The following is a 13,543-nucleotide window of genomic DNA, read 5'->3' as shown; positions in this document are numbered from 1 at the left end:
TCAAGATCCTATCAAGACAATATTAGATTACCAAAGTGACAGTAGGTCTGCAAGATATAATGCAGTCCTGTGTCCTAAATGCAGCAGACTGAATGTACAAATGTTTGCCTGCAAAACACAGATTCAGTTATAAACTTTTGACCTAGTCCCTTCCCCAAGTAGACACCTTCTGGGTTCTGTTAGCCCTTAACCTTCCTCTGTCCATGCTAGGGACTCAGTTCTAACACTGAAAAACCTATAATCTCTAGTGCTTGAGAGCTTGTGACCTCAGCTACAGAGTTCCCCAAGAACTCTCTCAAGTATAATAATACTAGTGGTACAATTCATGCCATCCGCTTATTTCCAAAGTTACAGTTGAACACTCAAACCATTACACCACAGGACATTTATCCTGGGACTGTATCATGTGAAACACAGGAGTGTATACATGAATGAATTACTGCTCAGTGCTTCTCCAGTCTTCCTTTTGTTTATTGCCACATTCAAGAAATCTGAGGAACCATTAAGACACACAGTGTCCCCTTGCTTAATCTTGGGACCTCTGTAATGTAATCTCAATAAAAAAAAATTTTATCCTTCATGGCTGAAAGCTTTGGGCAAAAAAGCACAAAATTAAATGAACAGAAGTGAAAGGTCAAAGCTACACAGATAATCAGAAACTCCAGTCTAACCACAGTACAGACATTGAAAATCTCAAAAGATCAGTGTGTCTTGCCAGACTTCCTCTCAAGCTCCTATGAGGCCTGTAACACACCTGCTTAGTCATTGCAACAACTTAATTTAGAGTTTAAAATTCATTTCTAAATCACGACACATCAAACTCCCCTATAAATAACTGCCTGATAAACACCAAAGCCAGAGCTGCAAGACAGACAATGCCCCAAAGTAATGGAGCTTCCAGCACACTACTTTACATCCTGTCTGTTGTGACTCAATGTGCTCACAACTACAGAAGCAACTGCAGCAATAGTAGTTTCTATAGAGATCTGCTAGCACCATCAGAAAAGGGGAGAATAAGATTATTCATCCCATACTACAACTACCTACAGGCTGAGGTTAAGCATCAAGAAGCCTCTTCATGGATTGCTGGCCGCCTTGAGTCCTCACAGGAGAAAGTTGGGGTATAAATAAAAATAAAAATAATATCAACATCTGTAACAGTTCAACAGTCTAGTGGTTGGAGTAGCAATTATTTTTTGAAAACAAATGCATGGTTTTTAAATAAATAAACAGTTTAAAGCAAAAAAGAACAAGCGACATATAAAACACAGGGCATTTTGGTGTGTTTTATTGAGATTTCTAAGAGTACACTTCCTGCAGCTGGATTGCAGCAGGGGTGTGATCCATTCCAATGATAGACTATGCTTCAAGTTGCATTAATAAAACTTATAATACACTAGCTGTGCCCTGCCACGCGTTGCTGTGGCCTTTAGTAAGAGTTTTGAATTCTCTGCCTGGCCTCGCTTCCTTCCTTCCCTCGCTCTCTTTCCCTCTCTCTCTCTCACACACTCCTTCCTTTCCCCTCTTTCTCTCTTTCCCCCTTTTTCTCTCTCACACTCCTTCCTTTCTCCTCTTTCTCTCTCTCTCTCCCTCTTTCTCTCTCTCTCACTCCTTCCTTTCCCCTCTTTCTCTCTCTTTCCCTCTTTCTCTCTCTCTCACTCCTTCCTTTCCCCTCTTTCTCTCTCTCTTTCCCTCTTTCTCTCTCACACTCCTTCCTTTCCCCTCTTTCTCTCTCTTTCCCTCTTTCTCTCTCTCACACTCCTTCCTTTCCCCTCTTTCTCTCTCTCTTTCCCTCTTTCTCTCTCTCACACTCCTTCCTTTCCCCTCTTTCTCTCTCTCTTTCCCTCTTTCTCTCTCTCTCACACTCCTTCCTTTCCCCTCTTTCTCTCTCTCTTTCCCTCTTTCTCTCTCTCTCACACTCCTTCCTTTCCCCTCTTTCCCTCTCTCTTTCTGTCTCTGGCATCCCTCCATCCTCCCCCTTCTTTATGCTTGGCCATAGGGGTTCAGTGTGGCATGTTTGCCCTAATTCTGTCATTGGTGGGGTTCACGATGCTCTTTGAGTGTTGGTGAACTGTGAATTCCAGTGACTACAACTCCCAAATGTCAAGGTCTATTTTCCCCAAACTTCATCTGTGTTCATATTTGGGCGTATTGAATGCTTATGCTAAGTTTGGTCCGGATCCATCATTGTTTGAGTCCACAGTGCTGTCTGGATGTAGGTGAACTACAACTCCCAAACTCAAGGTCAATGCCCTCCAATCTTTTCCAGTGCTTTCTGTTGGTCATGGGAGTTCTGTGTGCCAAGTTTGGTTCATTTCCATCATTGGTGGAGTCCAGAATGCTCTTTGATTGTAGGTGAACTGTAAATCCCAGGAACTACATCTCGCAAATGACAAAATCATAATTGTTTGAGTGATGGTCACTCCTTCTGTTGTGAGATGTTGTGTTGTGTTGTGGAGCCTCCCCTTCCTTTCCCCCCCCCCCCCCGCCTTTCCCTTCCCTTCCCTTCCCTTCCCTTCCCAGCACTCGCCTCTTTTGCTGTTCTTCCGTCGTCCCTCCCTCTGGCCGGATCGCGATCTAGGCAAGAGAGGCTTCATGCAAGGCTAGGCCCTGCACAGAACCTCCCTCGCCTAGAGGGGAGGGGAGGAAGAAGGAGGGGGAGGAGGTGAGATTGGGGAAGAAGAAGGAGGAGGTAAGAAGGAGAAGGGAGGGGTGGTGAGTTAGCGGCGTGTGTGTTTGTGTGGAAGGCAGGGGGGTTTGTTACCGGCGTTTGGTTGTGTTGCGGAGAAGGGAGGGGGTGTGCGTTAGCGGCGTGTGTGTTTGTGTGTTGCAGGGAAGGCAGGGGTGGTGAGTTAGCAGCATGTGTGATTGTGTGGAAGGCAGGGGGGTTTGTTACCGGCGTTTGGTTGTGTTGCGGAGAAGGGAGGGGGTGTGCGTTAGCGGCGTGTGTGTTTGTGTGTTGCAGGGAAGGCAGGGGTGGTGAGTTAGCTGCATGTGTGATTGTGTGGAAGGCAGGGGGGTTTGTTACCGGCGTTTGGTTGTGTTGCGGGGAAGGGATGGTGTGTGTGTTAGCGGCGTGTGTGTTTGTGTGTTGCAGGGAAGGCAGGGGGGCTTGTTACCGCCGTTTGGTTGTGTTGCGGGGAAGGGAGGGGGTGTGTGTTAGGGGCGTGTGTGTTTGTGTGTTGCAGGGAAGGGAGGGGTGGTGAGTTAGCGGCGTGTGTGTTTGTGTAGAAGGCAGGGGGGTTTGTTACCGGCGTTTGGTTGTGTTGCGGGGAAGGGAGGAGGTGTGCGTTAGCGGCGTGTGTGTTTTTGTGTTGCGGGGAAGGGAGGTGTGGTGAGTTAGCGGGGGGAGGGGTTGTTACCGGCGTTTGGTTGTGTTGCGGGGAAGGGAGGGGGCGTGTTTTACCAGAGCTGCGTTGGAGGAGGGAAGGAGTGTTTCAGGGCCGGAAGGGGTGGGAGGAAGTTGCGATGCGTGTGTGTGTGTTTGTGGCGGCGACGTGTTCGTGCTGGGCGAGGGAGGGAGGGAAGTGCCGTTCGGCCGTTCGGCCATGTGTGCGCGCGCGCTGGGGTCTTTGCGGCAGTGCGCATGCTCAGTTGTTTTGCCACTTTGTGAGTGTGTTGTTGTGTTGTTTGTAATTGTGAGTGGATTAGTTTGTACCGAGTGGGTTGTCCTAGGGCCATGGCAATTTTGGTGCAGTTTCGTTGGGGGGGTTTAGAGTTTACCTGTCCGGTATAACCAACCTAACAGATTTATATATATAGATTACTTCAAGTTAATAAATAGTACTGATTCAGATAAAGATTATTCAACTACTCACAAACTTTGAGTCATCTCTGCCCCATTCTACACTGTCATATAAAATCCAGATCATCCGCTTTGAAATGGAATAGATGGCAGTTCAAAGCAGATAATCCCACATTATCTGAGTGTGGATTCAGAAACCCAATTCAAAGCACATAATGTGGGATTTTCTAGTCCTAGTCGCCTCCAGGTTGGATTACTGCAATGTGCTCTACGTGGGGCTGCCCTTGAAGACGGCCTGGAAACAACAGTTGGTTCAAAGATCTGCAGCCAGACTGCTCACGGGGGTTTGTTACAGAGAGCGGTCGATCCTCCTATTCAAACAGCTCCACTGGCTTCCAATAAGTTTCCAGTCCCAATTCAAGGTGCAGGTCATCACCTATAAAGCCCTATAAAGCCCTTTCAGAGTCAACTAAAAACCTGGATGTTCCGGTGTGCTTTCAACGGAGCACCTCACCAGTGATTTTCCTGTCCCTATTGAGTTTCTGCACTTTATTTCGACGCTCAAACGGTCTACCTCAACATGTTTTATGACAACACTTCCCGCCCAATCAACTGGTCTGTTGCACTTTTCCTGCGCTCCTATAAAATGTATTGCATTCATTGAATTGTACCTCAGCTATGTTTTTTTCACAGTCATATTGTTCCTATGTTGTTTATAATTGCGTTGTAATGTTTTTATCTGATGTTTTAATATTAGTATTTGATTGCTGTGTTTTAATTGTAATTTTTGGGCTTGTCCCTTATAAGCCACCCCAGGTCCCCAGGGGAAATGGTTGGCGGGGTATAAAAATAAAGTTGTTGTTATTATTATTATTATTATTATTATTATTATTAGGAATATTCAGAGGTGGTTTTGCCATTTCCTTTGTCTGGAATATAGTCCATGGTACTTGATATTATTAGTTATTTATGTGCAAAATTGGAACTCAAAGCAACTGATACTGGGCTACATGATCCATTACTCTGTCTCAGTATATAGAACAGGTACCTAATGATTTCTGTATTCCAGTACATCTCAACATACTCCCTTCATAGCCCTGCCATCACATACCCCACATCAAAAAAGATCTGGCACCTTAACCACCCCATTGTGTGCCTTGCGTTCTGTATCCTCGATGATTTTAAAGGAAAGATAAGAACATCAGGCACTGAACATATACTAAACTCGTAACAGTTCTCATGACAGAAAGAAAAACAAGCTCATGGAAGAAGTATTTACCCAAGGCTATGAATTCAATCTATGGCACAGCCAAGATAAAAGATGTACCGCAAGCTTTGAACAAAATTGTCATTATAGTATATTTCCCATCTAAGCAAGAGCATAGCTTACAATATACATTCATGCAGTTCCTCGTGTTAATATAATCTTGTAACTTCTAAAAAGTGGTTCTAAAGGCTGCTACAATTAACAACAAATATCTATGCACAACTAGACAAAGATTCTATAAGTAAGACACTGCAGCTGAACAGCCATCTCCCCTATCATCCTGCACAAGTTAGCCATACGTTATTAGGGATTTCAAAATACAAAATACTCCAAAATCCAAAACTATCCATACGGATGGCAGAGAGAGTTACACCAAATTTTGTTTCATGCAGAAACTGATTAAACATATTGTATAAAATTAACTTCAGGCTAGGTGTATAAGTCCCAGATTTTGTTCTTGCTCTTCCTTACTTTATTTGTTTTAACGAATTGTTTTAATTTGTAATTGTTATTTATAAATTGTGTGATGGCATCGAGTGGTTGCCTGTGTGAAGCTGCCCTGAGTCCTCCCCTTAGAGGGTGAGAAGGACGGGATACAAATATGTGAAATAAATAAATAAATACTTATCTAGGGAGCCAATATAAATAGTCCCTGTACATACCAGGAGCTGACTGATAGTATTGTGGAATAATCAAACTGTATATAGATTTATATATGAAAATAAAAGGAGCAAAATCTGGGCTTTTCTGAAACTTTTTAATAAATCTGGATGTGGCCTATGTGGGTATTTTCCAAGTATTTTGTTTCAAGATATTAAAACAAATAGATGGTCATAATAAAAGCTCAAAATTAAAACAGTAGAATGAGATACTAATTTAGGAGACCTGGAAAAATATGAAATTTCTGAAGGACATTAATTCGTGCACACTCCCCCTAAAGGCACAGGTTCGCAGTCTGGGAGTTCTCCTGGACTCACCCTGGACTTGTGCGCCAGCTGCGCCCGTACCTTGAAAAGTCTGACTTGGCCACGGTAGTCCATGCTTTGGTTACATCCCGCTTAGATTACTGCAACGCTCTCTACGTGGGGTTGCCTCTGAAGACTGCCTGGAAGCTGCAGCAAGTCCAACGCTCGGCAGCCAGATTACTAATGGGTGCTGAGTACAGGGAGCACACCACTCCGCTGTTACACCAGCTCCACTGGCTGCCAATTAGCTTCCGAGCACAATTCAAAGTGCTGGTGTTAACCTATAAAGCCCTAAACGACTCCGGCCCTGTTTACCTCTCCGAACGTATTCTCCCCTACGAACCATCAAGATCGTCTGGAGAGGCCCTGCTCTCGGTCCCACCGGCCTCACAAGCGCGTCTGGTGGGGACGAGGGACAGGGCCTTCTCGGTGGTGGCCCTGCGACTCTGGAACTCTCTCCCACCGGAGGTCAGAACCGCCCCGTCTATCCTGACATTCAGGAAACGGGTGAAGACGTGGTTGTGGAGACAGGCTTTCAATGAATGAGACAACACCCTAGGATTTTGGATGGAAAATGATGTATATTTGATTTTAATATGACGACTGACCACCGTAGTTTTAAATATATTTGTTATTTTAAATGTGTTACTGTAATTGTGAACTATGATATTTTACTGATTGTATGTGTTTTTATGGTTGGAAGCCGGGCTGAATCCCTCAAAGAGGTGAGAAGGTAGGTATATAAAACTCTGAAATAATAAATAAATAAATAAACAGGACAGTCTCCATAGAAAAGGATTTTGTTAATAAGACATGGCAACAGAGAAGGCTTTCTCCCCCAGCTCATCTGAGATATTAGGATCATCCAGTGGAAGATAACACTATTTCAATGTCTGGATGAGGTTCTTCTATTATCCAGGTACCAATCCATGCAAGGCTTCAAATGGTAAGCATGGCTTGAAATTCCACACAAAAGCAGATTAAGAGGCAGCACAAGTATTTAAGAAGCAGTGAAACAGGTTCATAATAACTGCACCAGTAAGAAAGCCAAAAGGTGGAATTTGATTTAACTGCAATTTGAGCAGTATTCAAAAACAGCTCATATAAAAAAAACACTGCTGTACTCCAACCAGAAGGGTACCACGGCATAGATAGAGCCAGGTTATACTGATGACAAATTAGAAGTGCATAGCACATTAAAACCATAGCATATAAAGACAGAAGAAGTGAAAAGTTTCCTCAGCTTCTTGAAAATTTCCAGCAAAATATTTCAACAAGCTACAGTATTTAATGGACACACAGTAGATACTGAGAGCTAACTAGGAAGGAATTTAAGCAGTATATCATCCAACATTTCAACAGGCATGTACTTGAAAGAAATAAACTCTATAGCTGCTCTGTAAAGTTTTTCCCAGAAGGTTACTCTACACATCTAACTGTGAAGTGCCATCTGATAAAATCCTGTATGAGTGTAAGCACCTCTAAGTCAACTGTCAAACATATGGTGACCCCATTAATTTCTTAGGGTTACCATATGTTGACAATTGACTTGAAGGTGCTCAAGCTGGTTTTGCCAGTTTCTTCCTTTGAAATATCACCTATAGCACCTGGTATTCATGGGCAGTCTCTCATTTAAGTACTAACTAGGACTCAGCATAGCTTCCAAGATCAAATGGAATAAAGGACCTTCAGGGTGAAATGCTGTTCTCCAGAAAATAATTATTTAGAATGCCTGAATTACACCTTTCGTTTAAGGAGCGTAAAACCTCCCCATTGTATGCTAATGACACCAAGAGGCTTAAAAACCCTTTGTCTGAAATAAATAGTACAAGTTTACACTAAACTTCCAATCTCTTCATTCCAAGTCTGACAGTTTTACCCATCAGATTCTTGTTCAAATGAAGGTGTATCATAATTATTATTATTCCATTCAAAACATGCCATTAGACAAATCTCCCTACTTTCTGCTTTTCAGACAAGCCAAGAGGGAATCTGCTGGTTCGGAGGTGGGAAAAGCAAACTTCATGCCCCACTTGATGTCTCAACATTTTGTATCATCCTCCAATTGCCCTGTATTCTCACAAATCTTCAAAAACATGTACCTTAAAGCAAGCATTAAGCTCACTTCATAGATCTGTACCAGTCAGCATCGTGATACCGGTAACTAAAAGAAGTTATGAGGAAATTAATTAGTAACAATAGGAATCGATGGTCTTATTATAACAGAAACAACTTCAAAAGAAAATGGAACTAACCTCTCTACTCTAAACATTTGTTTCTGAGTTTGCAAGTTAGGTCAACAGCCAGATGTGTTAAGCTGGTCAACAAGTATATCAGGTTTTAGCAAGTCAGCTATTATGACACATCAAATTAAGAGCCTCAGAGGGTAGGACTGGCTTTGACAGCGATACTGTAACTACTCAGCCAAGCAGCCATTTATATAATTTTTAAGTACATGGGATAAAAGTAACTACCCAATACATAAAGAACACAAAGTTAATGTACTCTATTAGAGTGATACAAAGGCCATGTTTATGCCTGTACACAGTTTCAGACATGAAATGCTATGTGCCCCCCTTGAATTGTTCCTACAACACAATGCTAAATACCAAATAATCAAGGGAAGGTTAATATACTTGATGTATGCCATCATATATATATTCCACCCAACTAAGCATGTCATTTTAGAGGATCAGACGATACACCTTATCACCTGTATAACAAACTCCTAGTCACTGCAACTGTGCTGTGGAATTAAACTATGGGGGAAAGTTTCTGTCAATAGGCACTCATTTGTTCATTATGTTTTTCAGGTGAACAGAAAATCTGATTTTATGTGCTTATCAATTTCATAAAAGTTGCTGGTAAAAACACTGGAGCTAAACAAAACCTTGCAGTCTGACTTGAGGGTGCAACATTTATTTATGAATCTGAATAAGAAATGTTTCACAACAACACATAATCAGTCCACAGGCTCTGAGACAGCACTGACTACAAATAGAGAAACAGCTTATATTTTAATAAACTCAAAATCCACCTTGAACATGTTCCATGAAGTATATACAGGTCGGCTACCTAAAAATCTCCAGCATCTTGTGAAAGCCTTCAGGCCACATATCCAGCCTGACCAGACATGGATTAGAACTGCACAAAGAAGGTTGCACCTAAACATTACAAAAAACATACTGATGGTTCAAAAGTGGAATACACTTCATGGGAGTGTGATGGCCTCTCCTTCTCTAGAGGTTTTTTAACAGAGGCTAAATGACCATCTGTTGGAAGTGTTTTGATGTGTTCCTGAATGGCAGAAAGGTGTTGGACTGGATGGCCCTTGTAATCTCTTCCAAATCTATGATTCTATAGTGGTGGAAGGAGGCCTGTGGAATTCTTCAAAGAAACTATCTGCTCTCATGCTTGCCACAACACAAAAGTCCACCCATCATTTAATTTGACAGATATAGCAGCAAACTACATAGCGTGATGAAGTCCCATATTTACTGGATGCTATTTCTAAGGAGTCCATACTCCAACCCCTTTCCCAGAACTAAATAAAGCTGTTTAAACATGAACTTCAATTCCAGCATTCCAAGTGCTGGCTAGATGATGGGCAAGTATAAAGACCACTTATTTCACCTTAACTTCAAAAGTAAAAAGAGAGAAAAATCAAATGAAGATACAACTGCAATATCCAGATGGCTTGATCATGTTCTTATTGCTCATCCTCTAAATTGATATCCAATGGTTGCATAGCCTTATCCTATACCATGACATCACTCAGTGACATTAACCTGCACCTATTTAAAAAGATTTCACTGCACATGCTAATCTGTAAGATGTTATAAATGGAGGACACAAGTTGGTCAGACAGCTACATTCTCTGTAACCAATGGCAAATGTCTGTAATCAACACTAAGAAATGTGCCCCTTTACTAGAAATGCTTTTTATTAAAACAGTGCAACAGCGAAGATAATGTTATGAGCCGGTAAGTCTCTGGTTTGGATCTTACTAAGAATTTATAGGAGGATTTAGGAATTATGAACTCCCGCTTTAAAAATATGGGGATAATATCTGCCTACCTTTTAAAGGTGTTGTAAGAATTCCATCAATATGTGCTTTGAACATTCAAAAAGTACCATAAAAATCCTTATCTGTGTCCATTGTGTCTCAAGAAAATATATTTTATTACAGCATACAAATTTTGTGAAATATAATATGAAAAGAAATGTATCTCTGTACAGTATTAATGAGAAACACTTCCTGAAAATATGAATTAGCTGTGCTGGTAACCGTGACAAAACCTAAAATCCCAAAGCAATACATTTTCAGGAACAGATACAGGGACAAAACATGAGAAATTAGGGACAAAACATGAGAAATCAGATGTTGTGGGCTTTTGGCTCTCCTTTGTTCACAATAATACTGGATGATAGGCCTTGATCCAAGCCAGGAAGGCAATTATGTTCTTAACCTATTAACACTTTAACTCTCATCTGGCCTCCAGTCAAATATCATGAGGTCAACACACTGACATAATATAGAAAACTTGTGGGAATGTTTGTGAAAAGATGAGGAGCAGAAGGCAAGTTGTTATTATGCTATTATGCCCATGATTTTCTACATAGCTCCATGACAGCAGAGAACAAAATCATTATAAAAACAGAACAGGAATGCACTCACTCATTTCAAGAACATAAGCTGCTAAGTGGCTTTCTAACATACAAAGAGTAGAAAATTCATTACTAACTACAAGCACAAAATGTTGAACTTTGCTCTCAAAGTTTTCATTCAGCAAGGAGGAATTTCTGTTGCAAATTTTGAAATATAAAGCACATACCTCTTGAACATTTTAGATAAACTGTCCCTATAGTCTTAGGTCAGTCTTAAACAGCCAAAGTGTTTTCAGAGAGGACAAGTCCCTACACTATAGATTTTAGAGACATAAGCTTACCAATCCACAGTAGCAGCTATGACATGAGAAGTATAGTTTATGGCAGAAGCAAGAAGCTTGTGTTCACAGGATGCATTCCAGGACAAGAACATTTCTTTTTAAACAGGATTTAATATGAAAAGTTTACTACTAACCTGGAATCACAGCCAATCCATACTTGGCCTTGTCTGCTATCCAAATCACTTTTCAGGCACCTCTGCCGCACTCTAGCCAGCCAAGGTAACACCTAGTTTCTCAGTCACTCTAATCCACTTATGTCAGACTATTTTAGGGCCTGCAACAAAAACATACAGGTTAGTGCTGGGTTTTACAGGGCTCCAAAGAATTGGAAGCATTTTATTTTGGAAAGGTTGACTTTGGGCTTCACTAATCCAGCATCTCCTGGTTAGAATATTTCTTTGACCTATCACGAGCTCTTAGAAAAATATGTCCAATTTAAGAATAAGTAACTTATTCTTATCTTATTCAGTCAACAGCACAATGATTTTGTTTACACAATCAAATAAAAAATGAACTGGCCAAGAGTCTTCTGGACAAATAACAGCATGTTGCTAACTGAGCATATTGTTTTGTTATTTCTTGCATCTAGAAAGCTCTTTTTGTAAATTAAAAACTTCAAAGATTACAAAAAAAGTTTTCATGATTCATATTTTATTTCTATGTTGACATTTCTGGAGAAATTAAGATGAGCTTTTGTACTGTATTCTAAAATGGTTTGCTTCTTTTTTTTTATTAAAAAGGTCAGCATTTGCATCCCGAAGAAGCATGTTTTTGGTCATAAAACAGCTTTTCCAGTCTTGTTTATTACTATATTTTTCTAGATACATGGCATTACTATTATAGTTGTCATAGTCGAACTTTGTTTCTTTGTAATCTTTTGTACTACTGAGGACACTCCATCTGGGCAACCCTACAATGAAAATAGCTCCATGAATTATACCTGTATAATATCATTAACAGTTGGGATAATATATGTATACTATCATTAACAGTTGGCTCAACAAAATACTCCTTCCACATTATAGTCAGATTTGTTAGTCCACTTCAGTTTGGAACAAGTCACTCTTCCTATTATCTGTGGAGGTCTCTTCACTCACTTTCAACACTTGACAAAACCAAACTGGATGATTCTACTAAGATACACATGTCAAATATAGGCCCGAATCTAGCCAGCTACATCATCTTAAATGGCCCACAAGGCTTTCAATGCCAGGGCTACAATTAAAATAGCCATTTGGAGGCAAGCATTAGGCTAATGTGGCCCTCCATAAAAATGAGTTTGACACTCCTGTACTAGTCCATTGCTAAAAAGGTAGGACATCTTATATAACTGCAGTACTATACAACTTTTTAATGTGCTGTTCTTCTTGAATACAGATTCAAGTTTCCCCCGTTTAGAAGGAAACCTTGGTCCTATCCTAATCATTTTTCCCATTAGGGGCACTGAATGCTTCAGCTTGTTAAGCCTTTAAAGCAGAGCTTTCTAACCACTTCATATTGGTGACATACTTTTTAAACATGCATAATTTTGTGACACAGTAATTTGGTTTTACCAGCAAACCGGAAGTTAAACCAACCCCCTATCAGACATAGATATGTATAAATTGTAAAACCAAAATGTATGGGGAACCAACTTCTCTCATGAAAATCTTCCATTTATATATTTTTAATGCATGAGATTTTGCTTATTTCACACAGACTCAGACGTTTTTTTTCATGTCGAAGTGACACACCTCCACATTGTAGCTGGCACGGTAACATGTCGCAACACACAGTTTGGAAAGCTCTGCTTTAAAGTAATATCCACTGGTTTCCTCTGAAGGAAAAACAAGTGTAGTAAACAAAAAAGAGGTTGACAGGTACAGGCTGTCCCCAAGTTATGAACCAGACAGATTCTGTAGGTTTGTTCTTACACAGAATTTGTATGTAAGCTGGAACAGGTACATTTTTAAGTGGCTCTTTCTCTCTCTCTCTCTCTATGGGGAGTTCCACTTTAAAATGTTATATTATGCTATACCCTAGTTATATTTCACCTGGTAATGCTCAGCATTATTTTAAAATTTTAATTATTACATTTGTTGTGTTATTGTTAATGTTTACTGCTTATTTTCTGTTATGAGTTTTATTTTATTGTTTTGTATTACTGTTGTTATTGTTTTTACTGATGTATTGTGGGCTTGGCCTCATGTAAGCCGCACCGAGTCCCTTGGGGAGATGGTAGCGGGGTAAAAATAAAGTTTTATTATTATTATTATGTGAAATAACCTGTCTTTCTATATAGTGGGTCCTGCTCCATTTTAACAGCACAGGCCATCCTCAAGTTACAAATATCCGACTTACAAACGATTCACAGTTAAGAATGGGAGTTACAACAGGAAGTGAGAGGAATCTCCGCCTCGGAAGGGAAAATCACTTCTGAGTTATCATGGGGAAAAGGTATCTCCACTGAAGTTTTGTCACCAATCCTTGTTTCCAAAACAATCCACATTTTTCAAAATCCAATTCTCTCAGGGACGGAAAGTGAGGTGAAAATCTTCTAAAACAGGGTTAACACTCCTGTGGCATTTATTTTGCTGTCTGTGACCTGGTTAGAATATGTCACCTCCCTTTCTGTCCC

General features: G+C 40.6%; 1 protein-coding gene across 11 annotated transcripts in view; it reads right to left on the bottom strand.

Moving 5' to 3' along the window:
• Positions 1-13,543, bottom strand: part of HUWE1 (HECT, UBA and WWE domain containing E3 ubiquitin protein ligase 1) — a 158,633-nt gene that overhangs the window by 141,322 nt on the left and 3,768 nt on the right. For all 11 annotated transcript variants that reach the window (XM_067464157.1, XM_060763275.2, XM_067464156.1 and 8 more), the window contains exon 2: positions 11,061-11,200. The gene's annotated coding sequence lies outside the window, so the exon portion shown is untranslated. The remainder of the gene's footprint in view (positions 1-11,060; positions 11,201-13,543) is intronic.

The sequence above is a fragment of the Anolis sagrei genome, chromosome 2 (assembly GCF_037176765.1).
Source record: "Anolis sagrei isolate rAnoSag1 chromosome 2, rAnoSag1.mat, whole genome shotgun sequence".
NCBI classification, from domain to species: Eukaryota; Metazoa; Chordata; class Lepidosauria; order Squamata; family Dactyloidae; genus Anolis; species Anolis sagrei.
The sequence above is the reverse complement of the archived record's forward strand: the minus strand, read 5'-3'. Positions and strand labels throughout refer to the sequence as shown.